The sequence below is a fragment of the Polypterus senegalus genome, chromosome 6 (assembly GCF_016835505.1).
Source record: "Polypterus senegalus isolate Bchr_013 chromosome 6, ASM1683550v1, whole genome shotgun sequence".
Lineage (NCBI taxonomy): Eukaryota > Metazoa > Chordata > Cladistia > Polypteriformes > Polypteridae > Polypterus > Polypterus senegalus.
The window spans coordinates 99,108,931-99,131,349 of record NC_053159.1 but is presented as its reverse complement, the minus strand read 5'-3'; the positions used below and the strand labels follow the sequence as shown (position 1 = coordinate 99,131,349).

Genomic DNA, 22,419 nt, shown 5'->3' with positions numbered 1-22,419 from the left:
GGGCTACCCAGGTGCATCTGTTAGTCATTTACTGCTACTGTGTGTAAGACTTGAACAAATGCTTTTTTAGGTTTTTATAAGACATACAAAGTGCCAGGGGATTTAAGGGCTTACTACAAGGTACCAATTAGTCATTTATTTGGGTCAAACTGTAGTGGTCCAGTGCCGCTCAGATTCATACTGTCGGACTGTGATTTGTTTATTTTTTCAGTGGGGATTCCAGGAACACTTCCAGCCCTGGCCCGACCTGCACACACTCACAGACAAACAAACAAATGAATAAAAAATATATTAAATGGAAAATCAAATACAAACAACAAAAATCACTGGAAAATTAAAAGAAGGAAATATCAAGGATAAGATTGAGCAACACTTGGCAAGGACAGGAGTTTTACTGAACAGTCAGCATGGGTTCAGAAGAGGGAGGTCATTTTTTACTAACATGCTGGAATTTTATGAGTAGGCAACAAAAGGATACAATCAAAGTGGAGCTTATGATATTATTTATCTTGACTTTCAGAAAGTATTTGATAAGGTGCCACATGAAAGGCTGAGCATCAAACTAAAAGAAGTGGGAGTTCAGGGTGATGTTTTTCGATGGGTGCAGAATTGGTTTGGACACAGGAAGCAGAGGGTGATGGTGCGAGGAACCTCATCAGAACTGGCCGATGTTAAGAGTGGTGTTCCACAGGGGTTTGTGCTAGGGCCGCTGCTATTTTTAATATATATAAATGATTTAGATAGGAATATAAGTAACAAGCTGGTTAAGTTTGCAGATGATACCAAGACAGGTGGATTGGCAGATCATTTGGAATCTGTTATATCATTACAGAAGGACTTGGATAGAATACAGGCTTGGGCAGATTTGTGGCAGATGAAATTTAATGTCAGTAAATGTAAAGTATTATACATAGGAAGTAAAAATGTTAGGTTTGAATACACAATGGGGGGTCTGAAAACTGAGAGTACACCTTATGAGAAGGATAGTGGACTCTAAGCTGTCAACTTCCAGACAATGTTCAGAAGCCATTAAGAAAGCAAACAGAATGTTAGGTTATATAGCACGATATGTGGAGTACAAGTCCAAGGAGGTTATACTCAAGCTTTATAACACATTGGTGAACCCTCATCTGGAGTACTGTGTGCAGTTTTGGTCTCCAGGTTACAAAAAGGACATAGCAGCACTAGAAAAAGTCCAGAGAAGATCGACTAGGCTGATTCCAGGGCTACAGGGATTGAATTATGAGGAAAGTTTAAAAGAGTTTAAGCAAAAGAAGGTTAAGAGGTGACATGATTGAAGTGAAGTGTTTAAAATTATGAAGGAAATTAGTACAGTGGATCAACATTACTTCCTACCACAGTAGGAAACTTGTTAAGGGTGAATTTTGCACAAACATTAGGAAGTTTTTCTTTACACAAAGAACGATTGACACTTGGAATAAGTTACCAAGTAGTGTGGTAGACTTTATGGACTTTCAAAAATCAACTTGATGTTTTTTTGAAGAAATACCGGTAAGTGGATAGGACTGGCGAGCTTTGTTGGGCTGAATAGCCTGTTCTTGTCTAGATTGTTCTAATGTTCTAAATCAGACAACCGTCCCCTTCCTGTTCGGTGATACAATTTTAACACAACAATCAACAATGTCCTTATATAGTTCCAATTCGGCAGAAATGGATGAAATGATGTGGAGTAAAGAGGACAATGACGATACTGGGAACAGCTTCCGTAATAGATGAATTAAACAGTCTTACCGGTAGCCCTGAGCGGTGAGGGGTGAGATTTGCAGGAGCACTCCCTCTGAAGATGCCCGACGACTAATCCACCACTATTCACACAACATGAGACAGTTCATTCATCCTTGCAAGAAACTATTCAGGGTACAAATGATTTTACAGTGGACGGGACACTGGCCCCCTTTCAAGTTTTTCGCTGGCCCTTCTTGTCTCCAGCAGCCCCCGCGCCCATTTCAGACATCCAATGACGGCAATCCCCTTTGGGGCTGCTGGGAAATCAAGTACTTCCAACGGCAGCTCTGCTACAAAACTTTAGAACTGGGCTACCTAGGTGCACTAATGATCATTTAAGATCTAAACACTTGCAATGTGGGGTTCATAAGAGATGTAGAAAGAAGCAGTGACACTTTAAAATAGGGGACTACCTAGGTCCATCTGTTAGTTACTTACAGCTATGTTCAGTATTAATATCTTAACAAAATCTGGTGTTACATAACAATAACTATAACACTTTAAAATAGGAACATGCTAGGGTACATCCTAGTTTGGTGTTGATATGATAAAACATTATATAAAAGTGGCCATAATTAATTATGTTTGATGTCACAGTGGTTAGTCCAACTGCTTCACAGCTCTAGGGACTATGTACCGTGTGAACAAAATGAATGAGTCTCGTGATGGCCTGTTCTCTGGTTCACTGTAAAACTGTAGACAGATCAATTAGCAAGGTTAGAAAATGGAGTTAAAGCTGCCTACTATGACTCAAAAATATATCATCTTTCAAGTGTAGCCCAGTTGAAAATTTAAGTTTGTTGCAGTATACATAAAAGCAGTATATGAAGAGGAGACCTTGTGTTGCAGGTAGTTGCTCAATATTTAAGATTTGTTTTTAGGCTTATATTTTTGCTCTTTTGCATGATGGAATCCCAGCTCACAGTGTTTGTGACTCATCCTAAGGCTGATGCAACTTCTCAGCACCATAGCAATGTATATAACTGTATATATAGCTATTGCAGTGAATATTTATCTTTGAATATGGATTAGTTGAAAACAGAAAAAAATGTTTTGCTTATGTATATATCTTTAGTTGACTGAGTACAGTGAAGGTTTGGTTCAGCACCTAATGGAGAGTGATTTCTGTTATTCAAGTATTATTTAAGTTAATTAGTAAATGTGAAGGGGATTGAGTGTGTGATGTACTGTATTTGTTGGAAAAAGTGGATTTTATTTTAGTAGGGAGAAGTTGCATTCTCTTTGTAATACTTCTAATAATTTAAGCACTATCAAAAAATAAAGATACACACACATTTATTTTTTATACTTTTTGTTTCCATTTACAGTAGATGCTCACAAGTACCTAGGTGATTAAGCAATGGCCTGGCAGAGTTTTGCTTTCAACTGCAGAAACATCTGTGATTGAGCCCATCATAGATGGTCTACCATTAGTCTGCTACTCTTCTATGCATCTCAGATACATTAATGGAGTAACCTATGCATTCTGATTATCGGTACCACCAAGGGCAGGAGAAAACAAGTGCAACCGACACTGAATGGTGTTGGTTAATATCTGCCCAGTGTCTTAGGTTTATGATGAGTTACCTCAAGTACTTTTCTTCTTTCTTTCTTTCATGCATGTACTGTATATCTTAAATTTTGTATTATACTGATCTTCTTCAGATCTTGTTCCTTTTATTTAGTCTTCTCTTTTTATTGAACCTGTTTAATCTAGAGTTAGAGTGATGGGCATCTTGAGTCTATATTTAGAGCAATGAGCGAGAGGCCTGAGCCTGCCATGTATGAGATGCTAGTCTATTGCAGGACACCGATATACATTTCCAATGGGCCAGTACAAAGACACCACTGAACCAAACTCGAAATGTGGGAGAAAATGATACAAGGATTTGAAGCAGTCTCCAGTAGTCTTTATACATTTAAGATTATTCTGTGTTTTACACACTCCTAAAGGTAAGCCACACCTTAGTTTAGTATTTCACTTATAATTTGTTTAGTTTTACAAATCCATTAATCAAATTGCCTTCATAAAATCTTCACAGTACACAGCAGGACACATTTAGTGGCGTGTATGCAGCCATTATCTCTGACAAGACATTTTGCACTTACTGCTAGTAGGGTTAGGATTTTGCTTTTTTTCTCCTTCAATTTTGCAATTGGAAATTGAGGGAAAAAAGTATCTAAGTATGACTCAGATGGCCTTCATGCTCTTTCAGTGTCCTCTCTGTTTACAATTAACCTACACTGGACAGCTGCAAAACAAAAATATCCTTTGTTCAAAACCGGGTATGTGCCAGGTCAGGTGGATTTAGATTATTGATCTGCTGGTGAGTCACAGAGAAAACTAAGCAAGTCATTAGTTCCAATGTTTCCATCTCAACTTCAAATGTCACTTGTGTCTTCTTCAAGCTGAGAGACTCTAGTTGGCGCAGTGCCACAGGATTTCCTACAAATGTCATGTAGCTCCAAACAACGTGAGGCCACTCTGCAGACATCCTCTGGCCTAACATACTGTCTTTTGTGTATCATTCTTGATTGCAGATAAGTATTTGACTGTATATTATTGTGTTTCTAATAACAGATGTATAATAGGATGCAAAACTTTCAATTTCTATAGACTGCCTGCTTTCATCCAAGCTGCCAAACATATGCAGGTTGTATTAATTGAGGACTCAATATCAGCCCTATGCAACTGTGCCCTATGATGGTCTGCCATCCCATCCAGAATTAGTTCTCACTTTTACACTAAAGATTTAGCAAGGGTAACGGAAAACCTTCTTCTGGCCTGAACAGTTATGTAGCACATCCAAATAGAAACTCTGGGACAGGAGTGCTAGAAACAGTCAGTTTGGCCTGTAAAACCTTAAACAAATTATCCATTAATGTAGATGGTGGGCTTTTGAGTCTGATCCTTTCAGAGCACCCTTCTTCCTTTCGGACAGCCCTAAAATTCAAAGCCTTTCAGCTAAAAGCTGTAGCCCAATGACACCATTATCCCACAGATATTCCCCTGAAGCTCAAAACGTTTTGAGTCAGTTGGAATAGACACAAAATAGTGGCACAGTGGTGTGAAGAACTTTTGCCTTTAGAGACCTGGATTCAATTTCTGGCCTAGTCACTGTCTGTGTGAAGTCTGCACTTCTTGCTTAGGTCTTGTGGGGATTTTATTTAGATTGTCTAGCTTCTTCTTTCATCCTAGAGATAAGTATATTAATTCACATGGGAATCCAACACATTATGCTACTGCTTGTTTAGATAGAATATTGTAATATAATAATTATTAACAGCATAATTATTCTGCAAATTATTATCATAACCCTCTTGATTGAAGGACTTGCTTTTTTACTATTAAGTTTTTATTAAAATTGGATTAAATTAAAATACATCATATTGAAGTCACACAGTTATTTCCAAGACGAAAACACTACAACCATGCCCACCCCTCCATAATCCCACGCAGCCCTGTAAAAGGAGCAAGTGCATAATGAAAAGAAAACAAGTGAATGGAAACTCCCAGGTGGGCACAGCCTGGCAAAGACATCAGGGAAGGCAGAGACTGGAGATTAAAAAAAAAAGTGTAAAAACAAGCTGTAGCTGACCATTAATTGATTGTGGACTCTGGACAACCCATTAATCTGGGATGCAGAAAGTTGCATATGAACTTAATTATATAGTTAAGATTTCCATAGTTTGTGAGGAATGGTCCAGAGCCTTCCATCTGGAGACCAGTGCCAATTTAGTAACATTAGTGTACACTGAGAAAAGTAAGGACTTGCTATAAGTGCACTTACTAGCCTCTATAACCCACAAAGCCTCTGTAACAGTCTTGTTCCATACTGTACCAGTATGTGGTGTGACTAATAGATATTCTGTACTTAGACCCTGTTATGTTATTGTCATTGGTGTTGCACAACATGTGCGATTGGGAAACAGCTGAAAGGCCGTAAGAATAGTACTACTATGCCAGACCAGGGGGTGGTGAGCTGCAATAACTTTCTTTCTCAATCTTCTGCAGTGATGTCATCACGTCCAGCTCAGAAGATGACACGTCTGGTTTTGGTCCTGATGACATCACTTCCTGTCTTGGGCTTTAAAGCCGCCATCTTTTCATTTTACAATCAGTTCTGTTTTGGACTCAAACCTGTGAACATCACAACCAATTCAACCCATTTGCAGCCAAGGCACACTATATGGGTGGCTGCCCCAAACCTTTTGATGTCTGTGGTCTGCTTTTGTGACAGTGCTTTATACTAAGTCTTCATAAAATCATTAAAACACTAGATCATTAAAGCATAGAAATAATTGATTAATAGTCAGCTGCATTTTAAACTGTATCCATAATCCAGCCATCCATCTTCCAAACCAGCTACATCCTAAGCAGGGTTGTGGTGAATCCTACCCCAACAAACACAGAGCACAAGGCAGGAATGATCCTTTGACAGGATGGCAGTCTAATGCAGTGTGAAGACACAGACACACACATACACATACACTAGGGCCAATTTAGCATTAGCAGCCCACCAGACCTGCATGTCTTTGGTCTGTGGGAGCAAACTGGAGCACCCAGAGGAAGCCCATGTGGTCACGTGGAGAACATGCAGACTCCACACAGAAAGGATCCTGGACATGAACCCTCATTGTTAGGCAGTAACGCCACCACTATGCCTTTGTACCTTCCCGTTTCCATAATTAGAAATATTTATGACTGTATTGTGTAACATTGTTATATGTTTTGAGGAGCAATTTAGCACAGTGCCTGCTATGAATGACACTATCAAATATTAATCAGTTCTAAACTTTTCAGAAATTCAAGTTAGAATGGCACTGAACCTGTCTCTTTTCACCAATTCAGCCGTAAGCTCTTAACAGATGATTAGCCTGGGAAACCTGATCTAGCATCACTCTCAGAAAGTACGTTTGGGCGCAATCCTGGCAGACTGCACACACGTGTCCGATATCCATTGGCGAAAGAGCGTCACAAACAAGAGTCTGCCGCTTCTGGGAGTTGCTAAGAGACATCTAAAAGGAACACTGCACCAACCTTTATCTGCAGCCAGCAGCAGCTGCCTAGTGAGAAAGTGGGAGGTGTGCCAGTTTTGCTACTAACATAGGTGAGTGGTACTGCTGCTGATGGTCTATCTGCTGAATGAAATGGGCTTGTCATCTTGCTTCCTGGGGGATGTTCTTATGGCTAATTATGGCTTTAATATGGTGTGGAAAGAAACAAATCAAATCAAGTTTTATTGGTAGGACAGACTAAGATTGTTTACTAATCCCTTGCAAAAAATAATTAAGAAAGAAGGAGCAGGCGTACACCTTTGTAGGGTTGACTTCTGGCACCATAAAGATATCCACAGTAGACATAGTGCTGACGTGCATCAGTTTTTTTTAGTAGCTATGAACACTGGTACAGTGTAAATAGAACAGAATGATGGCTTGTTCAAGGGGCAAGTGGTCTCTTTTTTATTTAAAAAAAAAATATGAGTTGTTTTTATTAAGAGCCAGTCTAACCCACTCTGGCACTTCTGCGAACATGGCTGAGTCTGTGAGGGTCGCAGCTGCATCAATGCAGAACGGATCCCTTTGGTCACATTCACGTGCACTTGGTGGTGTGTGCACTAAGTACACCTCAGTAACAGCAAAGTCAACATCAGTAAGGAAAAGAAGCCGTGGGCGGGACGCAGCACAGCTGTTTGTTCTCTGTTCACTTTGGCGGTCTCAGGTACCTCTTAGTTTCCTGGCAGCAGAGAAGACTAAAGGTTGACAGTGGAGAGTGGAAACAAGCCAAGTGTATAGGCCACTTCTCCTTTGCTTTTCATTATCTCAGAGGAATGAGCGTGTGCTTCTTTGAAAACTGAGCCGGTGGTATCCATGTATCTGTGTGTATGTGAATGGAAATCCAGCAGGGTGCAAAATCTGAAGAGTTCTTTTTTTTCTAAGGTAAGATCTGCCTCTGCTACTTGGTTGCAATGAGCACTGTGCTACTGTGGTGGGACACAAAAGTGTGTGCTTAATTAGATAGTAAATGGCTAAGACAAGTGTACTTTATAAACTTTCATTGAGGGTGGCAGTGTACTGGACATGTCATCTTGTTCATGATGCTTACATACTATTTTCTTTTGCAGTATAATGTAATGGTGTAAAAAGAGGAACATAAGTTTGGCATGCTGATGTATTTTCTATACTTATTGACCAAAACTGACAGAGTATCGAAAAGTAACAATAGTATAAGATGGGTAAGAATAAACATGCACTTGTCTGTCTGTACTGTACAATTGTGAGTGTTTCACAGAGCACTGTAAAACAAATAATATAGTGAAGTAACCACACACTATAATGTGCTGTATAATCTATATTTCATTAATCCATCCATCTTCTGAATTGATTCAAAATATGACTGTGAAGTGTATTGGTTAAAGAAGAATATCATAAATAATACCACAATAATTGTAATACAGCACAGTAAGAAGTAATGATGCATTATAGTGGGTTATATATCAAAAAAGATAACATTCTCAAATCTTCCTACCTTGTCAGAACCACGCGCAAAGAAGCAACCAACATGTTTCGCCAGTCCATTAAAAGCACTCTAACTGATACAGCCACACTCACAACCTACCCTAACCTAACACACACGTCTTCAGGATGTGGAAGGAAAAAGCAAGCAGTCATGTCTATGATAAAATGGTTTCTAGCTTGTGCCTTTTGTTGCTTGAATATCATGTGGCTTCACTGAAAAATGTAAAAACTATATTGAAGGTTAATTTTGATTATATTTGTCTATGGAAGTATTAGAACATAACTTTAATATAGCCATTTAAAACCTACTGGTGTAGTATGGTTTACAAATGTGTTATGTTATGAAGTGACTGGTGTGAACATATTAAAGCAAATTAGTATGGTATAATGTTGCATTTTTCTACATAATATAGGGTTAGAGTATTGTAATAGCTAGCATTGTCATGCTAGACATAGTCAGGGTATTCACAGGTGTGCTAAGCTCTGCATTCCAGGAACCCCTGGAACGTTCTCGTTATAACCTTCAAATCCGAGAAGACTTGAGAAGGCAGGTGTAGATTCCCATGGCATTATAAATACAGCTTTGCCAATGATAGCAAAGACTGGGGGAAAAGGGACACCACGCAAAACGCTGGATGATGAGTAGAAACACTGCAAGAGTGGAAAGGCCTGCCTAATAAAGTGACTGTTATTTTTATGGGGCGTCTTACACAGCATTCATAGCACAATTTAATTCTGCTAGAAGACAATTTACTGTTATCACTGGAGCTAATGGATGGGAACTGAGGGAACAATTGGTACATCTGGTCATGAACTTAGAGCCAGGATATACTTAACGCTACATGACTTCTACGTTTGCAATTGCTGCTGCTATGCAAGCAGTGTACCATTTATACTTGTGGATGTGGTTTATGTAAACCTAAAGGATTCCACCAGGTTGCAGTGCAAAGCATTATCACAATGAGAAAACAATGTCCGGTTTCTGATTGCTTTTTACGAAGGGACAAAAAAGATGGCAACAGTGACATGTTTGAGTCTTTTTAATGTACAGTCGACTCGAGGCCAAAAGTTTTGAGAATGATACAAATTTTAATTTTTACAACGTTTGCTGCTTCATTTTTTTAGATGTTTTTGTCAGATGTTTCTAGGTATACTGAAGTATAATTACAAGCATTTCATAAGATTCAAAGGCTTTTATTGACAATTACATTAAGTTTATGCAGAGTCAGTATTTGCAGTGTTGGACCTTCTTTTTCAAGACCTCTGCAATTCGCCCTGGCATACTGTCAATCAACTTCTGGGCCAAATCCTGACTGATGGCAGCCCATTCTTGCATAATCAATGCTTGGTCAGAATGTGTGGGTTTTTGTTTGTCCTCCCGCATCTTGAAGATTGACCACAAGTTCTCAATGTGATTAAAGTCTGGGGAGTTTCCTGGCCATAGACCCAAAATTTTGATGTTTTGTTCTCTGAGCCACTTAGTTATCACTTTTGCCTTATGGCACAGTGCTCCATCATACTGGAAAAGGCATTGTTCATCTCCAAACCGTTCTTGGATGGTTGGGAGAAGTTGTTCTCGGAGGATGTTTTGGTTTTCACCTAAGTTGGATAGTCCATGGGTGGGCCTTTGCTAGGTCCTAGAGGGGTCTGCTGGGTTGCAGTTACTTTTCCCAGGATGGAATATATTTCTGTTCCAGGATTGCTTGGCACCATATAATCTGCATGCGTCACTTCCCACCATTGACTTAACACTACAAACTACAAACAATAGCACTGCCTCTAACACGCTGAATACTTCTTCACAACCTAGTGCATCCCCTACAAGATGAACACATCAGACATGCCTACCCACCCATTACAAAGGCTTTATGTTGCCCTCAAGTATGAGGAACTAAAGAAGGGGACAGCGTAAGAGTCATTGTCAACCTTGAGATGGGCGGGGTCTGGACAGGTGATTGATGACAGGGTATTCACAGGTGTGCTGACCTCAGCATTCCAGGAAAATCTGAGAAGTCTGAGCAGGTTTGATAAGGCAGGTGGAGACTCCCATGGCATTATAAATACAGCCTTGCAGATGATAACGAAGACTGGGGGAAAAGGGACATCACATGAAAAGCTGCACAATGATTGGGAAGACTGTGAGACTGGAGTAGCCTGCCCAGTGAAGTGACTGTTATTTTTACGGGGTGTCTTACATGGCCTTTATAGGCTGTTTAATTCTGCTAAACGATGGCTGTAAATTATTTGTTGTAGAAGAAACATGCCCATTATTGGGATTAACTTTCATTCAGTCTTTGTCTCGGTCTTTCCATCTTGGTGCTCACTATAACATTATAAAATAACTGTAGTACAGTATATTAAAACATTCAATATATGGCCAAAGGTGTGTTAACACCCCTCCAAATTACTGTGTTCAGCTTGTGACAGAACCACTAGGGGGCGTGCCAGCCACCCAATCCGACACAGACAGACACGGTAGGCATACTTATAAAAACATAAGGGCTTTAATTTTTCTTCATGTGTGAAGAACATCTTCCCCATTCCTACGATCCCACAACACAGTCCCAATGCACAAGCACAATAGTCCTCTTTTTCTTTTCTTTCTCTGTTTTCTCCTCCACTCCTCCTCGGCAAGCTTCATCCACCTTCCACCCAACTCTGGCTCTCTGAGTAATGGCTGCTGGCTCCTTTTATAAGGCACCTGGAAGTGCTCCAGGTACTTGATGACTCGTTTCCGGCAGCACTTCTGGGTGTGGTGGAAGAACTGCCCATAGGGGCTCAGCCCCTGGCTGCGCACACAGACTTCAACAAGGCTGCACCGAACTCCAACTCCCATGAAGCCTTGTGGGAGTCCGAGGCATTGCTGCAACCCAGGGGTGCTGCCATCTACCGTCCCACGGGAGGTAACGCTCTGGTCACGCTTGCTCCCGGTCCTCCCAGCGAGGGCCCCGGCTCACACTACAAGCTGTATCAGTCATTCCTGTTGTTAGTCAGGATGTGAAATTCCTGCTCTCCTAGATCTGTTCTGGTCAACTGTAATTGCTATTATTGTAAAGTGGAAGTGTCTACAAGCAACAACAGCTCAATCACAAAATAGTAGACCTGAAAACTCACAGAATGGGGCCACTCTATGGTAAATCACACGGTGCATAAAAATATATAGTATCCTGCTTTGATTTTAATGCTTAGAGTGTTTGTTCTTATATTTATTATTCTGATTTGTTCAGTGAAGTAGAAAATAGGAACAATTAATGCAAAACTGACTTTTATCAGTGCCAGTGTCAGTCTGTCAATATTTCCTTCTTTTTTGTGATTGTCACACTAGTACCTGTGTTGTATTTGAACAACTTTGACCATCACTGCTTACCTTCTTCAATGTCAATTTGGAAGCTGGATTTAATTGCAAAACACTCGTGGTACATGTCTGAATGAGACAATGGGGAAACCTTATTAATTTATGTTTTTGGTATTATCCCTGATCTTCTCTAACAACCTGTGTGATCCTGTTAAGATTTGCATTCACAGTTAGGTCCATAAGTATTCAGACAGTGACACATTTTTCATATTTTTTTTCACAGCACCACAATGAATTTGAAATGAAGAAGTTATTACATGATTGAAGTAGGGTTTCAAACATTAATTCAAGGGGTTTCAAGCATTAATTCAAGGGGTTTAACAGAAATATAGTATGAGTCATTTAGGATTAGGATTATACATGGTTTCCCCATTATCTAGGGCTCAAAAGTATTTGGACAATTAATTGAAAGTTCATCCATCCATCCAGTTTCCAACCCGCTGAATCCGAATACAGGGTCACGGGGGTCTGCTGGAGCCAATCCCAGCCAACACAGGGCACAAGGCAGGAACCAATCCTGGGCAGGGCGCCAACCCACTGCAGTAATTGAAAGTTCATTATTTTATTAACTATTAAACAGGTAGAAGGTCTTTAATTGATTTCAAGTATGGAATTTACATTTTGAAGCTGTTGTTGTGAACTCTTAATATGAGGTCCAAATTGCTGTCCATGCCAGTAAGAACAGGCAGAGAAAACAAAGCAAGCCCATCTGAGAGGTAGCAGAAACACCAGGAGTGTTCAAATCAACCATCTGGCACATTCTTCAAGAGTAAGAACACACTGGTGAGCTTAGCAACATCAGAAGGTCTGCACAACCACAGAAGACAACTGTGCTGGATGACTACAGAAACCTTTCTTTGGTGTGAAAAAACAATTCACGACATTTAGACAAACCAAGAACACTCTCTGGGAGGTAGACCTATCATTAGTAAAGTTTACAGTCAAGAGAAGATTTCAAAAATGTAAATACAGAGGGTTTACCACAAGGTGCAAAACACTGGTGATTCTCATGCATAGGAAGGACAGATTCGACTTTACTAGAAAATGTAAAAATAAAACAGTTCAGTTTTAGAACAGTTTTCTTTGTACAAATGAAATTAAGATCAATGTGTGCCAGAATGATAGATAGAGAAAAGTATGGAGAAGAGAAAAAATGGCTCATGATCTGATGAATACCACATCATGTGTGAAAGGTGGTGAAGGCAGTGTTATGGCATAGGTATGTGTGACTGCCAAGGGAAGTTAGTCACTGGTGTTTATTGCTGATATGACTGCTGACAAAAGTTGTAGGATGATTTTCAAGGAAGTGTACAGGGCTATACTGTCTGCTTGGATTCAGATAAATGTTGCAAAGCTGATAGGGCGACACTTCACAGAACAGGTGGACAATGAGCCAAGACATACTGTGACAGCAAACCAAATGCTTTTCAAGGCAAAGAAATGGAATATTCCTCAATGAATAAGTCAATCAACTGACCTGAACGCAATTGGACATGCATTTCACTTGGTGAAGACAAAATGAAGGCAGAAAGTCCAACGAACAAGCAGCAACTGAAGGCAGCTGCAGTAAAGGCAAAGCGTCAGTAGAGTGGAAACCCATTACTTGGAGAAGGCCATGAGTTTCAGACTTCAAGCAGTCATTGACAGTAAATAAAATTTAAACCAACATGATTATTTTAGTTTGCCTAATAACTTGTGAGCTGTTGAACATGTGGGGACAATGTATAAAAATGGCTGTCTTTTTTCATACAATGTTTTTGTTAAATGACTTAAATTAAAACTGCAAGTCTACACTTAAATCACTTTATTTCAATTTCAAATTATGAAAATTATATTACTGTCCAAATACTCATGGAAATAACTATGTGTGGTGCCTTAAGATATGAATAGCAAGTTGAAAGATTTGTAAAACAAAAAAAAGACATGCCAAATGTTTAGTCCATTTTTGTTCATAAGAATTACTTACAAGTGCTTTGAAATTACTTCCGTTTTTTGTCTGGCACCTCGTGGCTCACTAATACAAGAAAACATCCACATATGATATCCCATTGAATTTGTCTTTATGTTTGGTTATCATGACATTGAGCTTTTTGGGGTTCCCCCTATTTCTGACCTTCTATACTTGAAAAATCCTCATTCTTTAGGCCTTTTTGCTGGAAATGACACTCTTATGATAAAGAGTAAATTGTGTGTCTTCATCAGAAATGATTAGAAGGACTTGAAGTTGTACTTTTCCACATCAACCAATCCCAAGGGTGCACCCTCTAATGGTATACAAGTGCTTAAATTTCTCCTTTTCGCAAAATTTTAACTAAATGGACATCAGTAATTTAGGCATGTGTAGTGTCGCTTTATGTTATTTTAAGGTTACTGATCATGAATACAATAATATTGTTGATATGTGAGTCATTACCAGTGGCCCTAACTATCTATGAGCCACTTCCAGAAGTTTAAAAATTAAGATTTCAACCGTAAGCACATGCTAAAGGTTGGTAATTACGGATATGATATTTTTTAAACTTCTGATCCTTTCCGAAGGATCTAGCCCTATGTGCACCTCAAGGGTTAAAAATGACAAATAATAATACATTTTATTTATATATATATATATATATATATATATTATATATATATATATATATATATATATATATATATATATATATATATATATATATATATATATATATATATATATATATATATATATATACAGTACAGGCCAAATGTTTGGACACACCTCCTCATTCAATGTGTTTTCTTTATTTTCATGACCATTTACATTGGTAGATTCTCACTGAAGGCATCAAAACTATGAATGAACACATGTGGAGTTATGTACTTAACATAAAAAGGTGAAATAACTGAAAACATGTTTTATATTCCAGTTTCTTCAAAATAGCCACCCTTTGCTCTGATTACTGCTTTGTACACTCTTGGCATTCTCTTGATGAGCTTCAACAGGTAGTCACCTGAAATGGTTTTCACTTCACAGGTGTGCCTTATCAGGGTTATTTAGTGGAATTTCTTGCTTTATCAATGGGGTTGGGACCAGCAGTTGTGTTGTGCAGAAGTCAGGTTAGTTGGACGATCATTTATTTTTCAACATGACAATGACCCCAGACACACCTCCAGGCTGTGTAAGGGCTATTTGACCAAGAAGGAGAGTGATGGAGTGCTGTAAATGGTCAGGAAAATAAAGAAAACACATTGAATGAGGAGGTGTGTCCAAACTTTTGGCCTGTACTGTATATATATATAATTTTCCACATTTTTATATTTTCGTTGGAAACGGTAAAGGCAGGAGGAATAGTAATTTGTCGTGTCTGGGAATGTCATGTGACTGGGAAAATTGCATCGCAAAGGAAGGTGACTATGTACAGGGTGGGCCACGGAAAAGTAGCCTGCCTCCAATACCAGTGCCATGCTCTTTGGAGGACGCCGTAGCCACTTCACGACCAGAAAATTGGCCATTTGTTGCTCGGTGTCAGGAACACGAATAGTGGGCCCAATTTTCTTCGAATCAACTGTGAATACTGCGGCTTATCTGGACATCCTTGAACAATTTTATAACCAACTAACACCAGAAAAAAAAAAAAGTACTATTTTTTCCAACAAGATGGGGCAATATGCCACACCTCATGCAAATTATTCGTTCATGAACTGTTTACAGAGGAGCGAACTGTGAGCAAGGGGTTATGGCCACCACATTCCCCAGACTTGTCCACATGCGATTTTTATCTTTGGGGAAATTTAAGGCGGAAAGTGTACGCCAACAATCCACATCCCCTGGATAAACTCAAGGAAAATATCACGAACATTATCCACAGCATCACTGTTGAAGAGCTACAAACAGTATCAGCCAATATGCTCCAACATGCCCAAAGGTGCATAGATGTGAATGGGGACCATTTTGAATGGGGCATCTGTTGTAACTTGTGGGTAAGTGAATAAAACAATCCACTTGCTCATTCATCTTCTCATAGTATCGGATACTTTTCCTTGGCCCACCCTGTAGAAAAGTGATGTCATTTGTTTTTGTAATTCTTAATAAACAGAGTCAAGAAAAAGTGCAGAAACATTTGAATGTCCCTCGTAGCACCTTTCCCATACTGAAATGATAGACTTGAAACATTTAAGTCGAAGCACACGTTTTAACATTTCAAACATTTGACACAATTTGTTTATTATGTGCTTCTAACTCATGAAGTAAATCATCACATTTCTCATGAACACTCTGAATCTGTGCTAATTCAGACTTTTTTTTTGGTTTGATTTAATTCATGACAAAGAGATATATACAGTCTTCCGGTTTCAAGTGGAAGTTTCTCACCTGAGAGCCTCTGATATACAGTATGTTGGGCACAGCTTTAATGAATGGAATGGTCAACAAAGGAATGTGGCCTGATGAATTGCAAGCCTCAATCCAGACCTCTGGTACCTTGTAGAAATGCATTAAATCCATTGCGCCCCTCTTTGCTGATTACTAGAGTGTGTGGAGGATGGCCGGCTTCCCAGGCCGGTCCGCACCCCCAGGCCGCCAGGAGGAGCTCTCCCGACAGCAGGATCGTGCCCCGAGGTCCAGCAGGGCCTTATGGACTCTGTAGTGTTTATACACAGCCCTGCTGGATACCTTGGGGACCATCAGGAGTCGCTGTGGGGGGACTTATGGGCTCTGTTGTGCCTTATGAGCCGGGAGTACATCACGGTCATGTGACGGGAAGGAATGGCGTGCTCCCGGGGTGAAATAAAAGACTGATTGCCCTGACCCGGAAGGAATAAGGAACTATGGACTGCTGGGACAGGGACACCTCCTGGTCAGGGGCTATAAAAGGACGGTGCCTCAGTCCAGACACTGAGCTGTGCTGGGTGGGAGAGGAGCAAAGTGTCTGTTCGAGGAGGAGAGGTTATTGTGTTTATTGTAGTTGGTTTATTATATGAGTAGTGTGGAGGGTGCTTGGTGCACTGAAGAACAAAATAAAAGATCTTGGACTTTTACATGGTGTTTGGAGTCATACCTGAGGGTTCAAGGGAGCACTAGCGCCCCTAACTGCCACAAGTGATTATCTTCCGGTGTACTGCTAGTGTAGGAAGTCTGGGTTATACTGGGAAAGCAGCTATATTAATGTTTTAATGTACGCAGTTTCATGGGTTTAGTGCACCCCAAATTCGAATCAGCCGCTAACTCTGCACTCAGCTGAGCTTAATGGTCATATAACTAAGGTTTTCTGACGTCCCTTTTCTTATTTTCCTTGGTTTCATTCCAGGCGTGCAAGTGTACACACTGTAAATACAGTAAGTGCCGAAAACAATTTCCTCAAGGGACAAATCTTTATGGTTGTCAGCTTGCCAGGGTCAGGCCTATCTTTAAGGAAAAGTGGAAAAAAGGCAGTTAGTCCTTTGTCGGCCTCGGTCATTTTTCCAATGGGATCCACAGTGCTGAGTCTGGTGAATGTTGAACCACATGCCTAGTGGCTGCCCCACTTTAGGGCTGGGTTGATCTTATTTAATTAACAGTGTTTATGGATTATTAAAAGCTAATAGGGCAGGTCATTAGCTCCAACAGTTTCAGTTTTATTTAATCTTGTAGCCTCTGGTGTTGTTTGGCAAGTTGCTAAGTTTTTAGCTGTTTATGGGCTGTTTTAATTATTACCTGTGGTAATCCTGGTCATAGAACCCTGTAGATATTGCCACTACCACCTTTGCATTACTGCCTAGACTTTGATTAGCACCGTCTTAATGTATCAACTTGTAGTTGGTCTATGATTTGTTGGGTTGCTCCCCATGTCACCTGCTTGGTCAACATATATCTGTGTCCTAATAGCTGTGCGTCTTTAACTTGGTTATCACTATCTCTCATGGCCTCAGACTGGAAGCACAGACCAAGTGATCGCTCATTCCACTTAACTTTTATTTAATTTACGGCCACCTACCTTGTGATTACTACTGATCATCTACCCACTTCTGATGTCTTCTTAAATCTTTCATACATAGTCAAATTTACTAGACAGACTTTTTTTTTGTTTTTGTTGGCTTGAGTTTTAACAACTCAGAAAGCTGAATAGAAAAATTAGTGCTGTTCCTTTAAAAATCCTAACAAACAGCTTCCTTTTGTGAGAAGCAGGATGTTTCAAGCTGAACAGACCTGAGTCACATGACCTGTTTGACAAGCAGCGACCAGATTTCCTCAGACAACACAGGCTTGTCCCCGGGCTGCTTGAGAAACTCCAACCTCGTCTTTCTGATCCCAGATATCCAGGTCGGACCCTGGATCTAGGCCAGGGCAGGTCCTTGGCACGCTGAAGCTACATCAAGTAAGTTTTCTCTTATCTTTCTGACTTTTCCAAAAAAGTCTTCTTTGGTGCCTTAGGAAACCGGTTTAATAGCTTTCTAACTAAAAGTAGCATGCATTTTATCCACCCTCTCCCCCCCACCCTGGGAAACTAGAAACAATTATCAGGTGCACAGGTCTGACAACCTGTTCTGCCTCCATTGTGAGACTTTCAGTTAATGACATCTTCATTGTTGTCCATTTGGTGTCTAATTAGTGTGGGGTACCTCTTCTTGGCTACTCGAAGGTGCAAATCTCTTTTGTGGGTTGTGTTACTGTGGAGTTATTTAAGCTCTCCATCTAAATGTGGAAAGTCTGCAGATGCTCTTTGGTGCTTAAATGCTGCAGGCTCTTGGCTGCTGTCAGTAAAATACTGAGAAATGGGAAAACTCATTTAGTGCTTTACTGTGGTATATTTGTGGCTGCTCCTCAGTTAGGTAGTTGGCCCTGTGTGGTTGGGTCTGGGTAACTGATATACGACTGACAGTGGACCTCATGGCCCTCTGAATGATGGGGCGTTACATTCTGCTCGCCTCTGGTTCAGTTTAATTCAATTTATTTTCATATAGTATTTTTTTCAGAAGCCACACTCTCAGTGCTTGCATGGATTTTCATCCATGTATCAATTTGTAACCTTCTTATTCCAAAGTAGTGGCAGTGGAATACATAAGGTACAAACCAACCCAGGACAGGACATCTGTTCGCTATAAAGAACATCCTCTCACCACAGACCAGTTTAGAATCACAAATCAACTTAACATGCACATCTTCATGGTATGCGAAGAACACAAGCTATCCGGAGAGAACATAAACAAACAGTAGAAAACAGAAATCAGAGTGTCATTTAAACCCAGGTTCCTGAAACCTTGAGACAACAGTGCTAACCCACTGTACCACAGGTTTAAAAATATAAAAAGATCCATCCATTACCACACCAGTTTCTTCCAATTCAGGGTCAAAGGGGATGGACCCTATCGCAGCAGAACTTTGCATAAGGGTGGAACAAACAATGCATGGGAGTCTATGCAATTGTAAAGTATAATTGTCCACATTCACTCAAATTTTGCCAGTTCAGGGTCACCAATCATCTTTCAGCACACATTGTCATAGCATGGGATGAATCCAGACTACCTATAGGTAACCCATAACAATATTAATGACTAGGCTGAGATCTGAACCTGTACCCAGAAGCTGTGATGAATCAGTGCTAACCACCGTGCCAAAGATTTACAAATGTAAAACATTCATTTATTCATCAGGAAACCATTTAAACCACTTCAGGGTCACAAGAGCCAAAGTCTATCATAGCAGAATCATTCAGAATCCAAAAATGAGAGGATGTCAGCGTATGGCAGGGTACGCTAATCCAATATAATTTACATCGGTGCAAGAGTTCAGAGTCCCTCATCGATCAAATGCAAGAGCACAGCTTCAGAGTGGAAATAATGACAAGGCTGAGATGTGAACCCAGGTTTCTGCGTCAACGATGTGCTACCTTCTGGTACAGAGATTAACAAATATGAACCATACGTCCATCATCTGACCCCTTTAATCCAGTTCATGGGAACAGAACACCTGCCATTCTCAGAAATTATGCATAAGGCAGGAGGCAGCTCTGGATGGGATGTCAGTCTATCACAGTACATTCATTAATTCAAAACCAGTTTAGGCCTGCTAAAGCAACCAATCTGCATTTGTTTGCTGATACCAAGGGAAAATTTCACAAAAACACAAACAGAACACGCAAACTCTACACACACTCAACCTGCAAGCAAGGCACTTGAATGTAGGACTTTCGAGCTGTAAAGCAAAACATGTAAACACAGTGCCGCCATGCCTCATGTATATACAGTAACTAATTAAAAATGATCTAAATGCTTTGTCTCGACTGCTTCCAAAAGTGAAATTTTCAAACTTACCCAACACTAATGAAATATGGTAGAAAATTATAAAAATTCAAGATAGGTTCATTTGACAAAAGAGAACAAGAAGTCATAAACTCCAGCTTGTGTAAGTCCATCCATTTTGTAGCAACTAGGTTTACAAGAAGCCTGAGTTCTGAAAGCCCTGGGTACAACGCAGAAACCAAGCCTGGTGGGGGACACCAGTCCATCACTGGTCCATTTCACAACTTTCCAGGCAAACAGAAAACCCAGAGGATCCATTACTTTTGGCACCTTTGCATGTGGAAACAGATCCAAATGTTTAAGGCTTCTTCAAGATTCGTGCAGTGTAGTCATTGCTGGGTAAAGTCAATATTGGTGTCAGACAAAGTAAGTAAATAAACTCAAATGAGAGTGCAGAGACTAGGGAGACCTCTGAACAGGTTGACCACTTCTATGGACACTTGCCATACTAGACTCTGAAATCATTTATGCCAAGCTTACCCCTGCATCAGCCAGTCCTCAGAGGTATTAGGACACTCGAATCAGGCCATGGTGATACACAACAACTTGAATGCATTATAATCATACTGTAGCTACTAAAGTATTGAAGAGCAGTTTAAGGCTGGAGACCTCAGATGAAAGTACAGCTGAGGCTGTGGCGACACACTCCGCTTCTGAGCTCGGGAAATGCCACAACCAAAAATGTGTAACCAGGCTTTAGCTTTTCCAGCAGCATTTTCCCATGATAACACATTTCAAAAGCAGCCTTAGTGCAGTGTCTGGAATGTTTGCATACCATTTAGGCTAAATGACAGTCAGTTAGCCTCTGAATTTTCAAAGCATTTGCATGTTTGCATGGAGAAAAAAGTTAAGTCAAGTAGCATCTCCCACTTTTCCATGATGGAAAAAGAGTGCGTGTGATTTAATATCTCAAAAAGACTTGGATCAAAAATTGTCTGGAACTATATAAGGCCAAAACATATTGCAGTCTGATTTTAGAAGGTCAGGTCAGGTTGGAGAGCATGCACTGGTACATCACGTTGCCGCATCCACTACATGATGACACAGCTCAGGATCCTGGTTGGCAACCACTCAGGCAGACACCGGAAATAACCTTCTGTCTGCCGCAGCCAGGTAGCCTGGTCCAGCCACTTGAGACATCAACAATCAAGGCACTATGGGAGTCAAAATACATAATCCTCACAGTGCTCCCAGCTTTATCCAGGTGAGAATAAACCTTTGGAGCAGACAGATAACTGAATCCCCCATTCCAAGATAGAGGAATTTTTAAATGTTGATAATTGTAAAAGAAAATATGTATAGTAGCGATAATATCAAATTACAAAGGCCTTTCCATCTCATGTGGTTATGACATTAAGAATGCATGTTCTATTTTCAGTTCTAATTTACATAAAATATTTTATATACATTAAAGTACTACAAAAAGGAAATGTACAGCATGTAACAAATTATTCAGAACACAAAATTTACGTTTCATCTCTTATTTTTTAATCGTTAATTATTGCACAAAAGAAAAAGACACAAGAGTGCACGATGTCATAATGTGACAAGTGGTCATAATTAAGGTGCAAAGAAAAGTGTATGTGTATATATAAAGTATCCCAGTACTCACAGTAAATTAATAAACAGCTTCACAAAAACAACATATTTTAAAGAAATTCTCTCTAAATCGCTTAATTAAAAGCATGTAAATTCACATCTCAATTAGGCGAACTGACATTGCAGCCTAACTGAAACAGGCCTGTCTGTGGTATTTGTGTCTTTGCAGTGTAAGCTGTCAGCAGTCAGTTAGCCTCTGAATTTTCAAAGCATTTGCATGTTTGCATGGAGAAAAAAGTTAAGTCAAGTAGCATCTCCCACTTTTCCATGATGGAAAAAGAGTGCGTGTGATTTAATATCTCAAAAAGACTTGGATCAAAAATTGTCTGGAACTATATAAGGCCAAAACATATTGCAGTCTGATTTTAGAAGGTCAGGTCAGGTTGGAGAGCATGCACTGGTACATCACGTTGCCGCATCCACTACATGATGACACAGCTCAGGATCCTGGTTGGCAACCACTCAGGCAGACACCGGAAATAACCTTCTGTCTGCCGCAGCCAGGTAGCCTGGTCCAGCCACTTGAGACATCAACAATCACCCTTGGGGAATCGTGTCACATTGCCGTAGTGCCGTAACTGACGCTTCATCACAATGCAGGTAATATGTCTCATTTGGGACTATATCAGCAACTGCTCATTTGACACACCAGCGGAACCCAAGGATTCTCCAAAGCGACACAGTATCAAATGAGTTCTCAGGTCACTGTATAGCATCCATGTCTCGCAACCTTATAGCAAGACAGGAAGCACCAGGCCTCTAAACCTGGACTTGGACCTTCGTCCTTTTGCAGAGATATCATGAAGTGCCACACACCCCTTTCCAGCGACCTCATGACCCCTCTTGCTTTCTCACTCCGTCTACTGACTTCATAGGAAGAGTCACCAGAAACATGAAAGTCACTGCCGAGGTAAGTAAACCTCTCACTTTTAGAAGGTGAGACTATAAATATGAAGAGATGC

At 40.2% G+C, this 22,419-nt stretch overlaps 1 protein-coding gene across 2 annotated transcripts in view; it reads left to right on the top strand.

Annotated features, from left to right (window-relative positions):
• The first annotated feature begins 7,505 nt into the window (after positions 1 to 7,505).
• LOC120531333 (rab effector Noc2-like) overlaps positions 7,506 to 22,419 on the top strand; it is a 269,102-nt gene continuing 254,188 nt past the window's right edge. Inside the window, exon 1 of one of the 2 annotated variants that reach the window (XM_039756636.1) lies at positions 7,506 to 7,686. The gene's annotated coding sequence lies outside the window, so the exon portion shown is untranslated. Of the gene's footprint in view, positions 7,687 to 17,780; positions 17,935 to 22,419 lie in introns of those variants that run through there. The other variant, XM_039756635.1, reaches the window with a different exon arrangement.